The sequence below is a fragment of the Colias croceus genome, chromosome 6 (assembly GCF_905220415.1).
Source record: "Colias croceus chromosome 6, ilColCroc2.1".
NCBI classification, from domain to species: Eukaryota; Metazoa; Arthropoda; class Insecta; order Lepidoptera; family Pieridae; genus Colias; species Colias croceus.
In genome coordinates this window covers 10,549,050-10,551,694 of record NC_059542.1, presented here as the reverse complement: position 1 = coordinate 10,551,694, position 2,645 = coordinate 10,549,050, and positions in this window count along the sequence as shown.

Below are 2,645 nucleotides of genomic sequence, written 5' to 3'. Positions count from 1 at the left end.
CATTTAATTATCGAGTAATAATAATATTTCATGTCGTATTCAAAATAACGATCAAAACAACACAAATAACACCTGCGCTGACTCACACTGTCACACCACTCGAATAGTTGTTTTGATATAAATAACGGTCGTCTGCAGTTGCAAGTCATTCTTGTCTTGACTTTGGTCGAGTAAAGATGTTTAAGAAATATTGTATCAGTATTTAATTACGTAATACAACCACGCTCTAACATCAGAAGCAGAGGACGAACCAGCCCTTTACTTGGAATCCTGGCAGGCTGGCACAAATTCTTCCATCATACTATGTGACATTGTGCAACTGTCACTGTCACCATCATGACAGTATACCACTGTGGACTTCAACCTTCGAAAAAATTGAATTGAATTGACTTCAAGTAGGTAAACAAGGATGAAGGAACTCGCACAATGCGTGTTTTCTTGTGTGTTGTGTGAAGTAAATTTTTGTGGTGTGGAATATTGTAACGGTAATGTAGTTCATCAATATTAATGTGATGTGCAATCCGGGCGGTTGTCCAGGATATTTGAGCCTTTAATTGTGGTAAGCGAACGACGTGCTTATGTCGCAAATAATAAGTTTTTGATCCCAGGGAATTTGAATCCAATGTGGTGTCTTCGATGGCGCCCAGTGTAAGCTATTGTGGTGGTAAATTATTATTTTTCTGTATTTTGACAATTGAAAAACGCTTCTAAGCGAAGTCCAGTTGAATAAATCAATATTTGAGTTTGAGTTCATCATGTGGATGAGATGGTGTTCTATAAGGTCAGTTTGGCCGAGCGGTTATGTTTGTGTTATAAAACATTGTGTTTTGACATCACGAGATAAATTACCGTACTCATTTCAAATGAACGTACGAGGACGTTATTGTTTTACTTTGGCCAAGCCGGATATAACTTGTGTTTTAACTTTTAATTATGTTCCAGGACTATGGTTATCACTTGAGAGATGAGATACATAAGCCGCTGTTCGCAGCTGGAAAAACTCGTTGAGCTATCGAATACTATGCTAATATCAAATCACAATAATACTCCACAATAATTGCTATGAAGCGAAAAGTACAAGCAATTGCTAAACTGCTATTGTGTCCTATGTACGTGTAAGAATAGTACCAAAGCAGAATTTAGATGACCGTGTTAGCGGTAATGGAAACTAATTATGATAATCGACTGCCACTTGTCTGTACGGGTCTTCTGTGACTTAGTCTGACAATTGGGCAGATAATAATACAAATCGACCGCCACTTGTCTGTACGGGTCTTCTGTGACTTAGTCTGACAACTGGGCAGATAATAATACAATCGAATGCCACTTGTCTGTACGGGTCTTCTGTGACTTAGTCTGACAACTGGGCACATAATAATACAATTGAATGCCATTTGTCCGTACGGGTCTTCTGTGACTTAGTCTTACAACTGGGCAGATAATAATACAATCGAATGCCACTTGTCTGTACGGGTCTTCTGTGACTTAGTCTTACAACTGGGCAGATAATAATACAATCGAATGCCATTTGTCTGCACGGATTGTTACAACCGGGCGGGAAATAATAATAACCTGATTGTCACTTGTCTGACAACTGGACAAAGAAACAAATAATTTGAATACTTAAAACAAGTCTGAATGTCACCAGCGCGTGTGATATCATTGATATTTTGAGTTTTGAATTAACGCTCAGAGCACGAGCTTTTTTCAGAATGGCCGTGTTAGCGCGTTTAATTTAAAGATAAAATTATATTTTAAAAGTAAATCAATTGATTAACTTCATTAATTATTTTAACAATAACCAATTGGATAAAAGTATTAACAATCATTTAATTATCGAGTAATAATAATATTTCATGTCGTATTCAAAATAACGATCAAAACAACACAAATAACACCTGCGCTGACTCACACTGTCACACCACTCGAATAGTTGTTTTGATATAAATAACGGTCGTCTGCAGTTGCAAGTCATTCTTGTCTTGACTTTGGTCGAGTAAAGATGTTTAAGAAATATTGTATCAGTATTTAATTACGTAATACAACCACGCTGTAACATATATATATTATTTCCTATGTTAATGAGTAAGTATTGAATTACATATATTTATTGTGGGATGATACAATATGATAATGTTTAATACTATAGTATTTTCCTATTATATTCTAAATATTAAATGTAACGAATTTCTTACATGAATAGAAAGCGAGTATGTTTTAATATTCACATAATATACTTTACGTCATAAATAATTGATTACAAAATATTTACATATTAATAAAATATTAAAAATTTACTAAAGTAATAAAATAATTATTCTATTTCTATTAATTGTTATAAATGCTTATTAAATTGTTCATTATTTTGCGAAAATATCAAGAAATATTTTGGCACATTATTTACATACATTTGGCAATTTTTGCTTGTGAAATAAAAATACAATTACATAATATTATGCATTATTTATGTAGAATACAATTAATCATAAGATTTATTATTGCGAAAATTACCAAAATTAACGTTTTCTTTGGCATATCTTACCTACATTATAAATTCACTATTTACATACATATCGATTCCGCAAACAAAATTTACAAAAATATTAAGTACAAAATAATATCTTATAATTCAATAAGTATAGTTT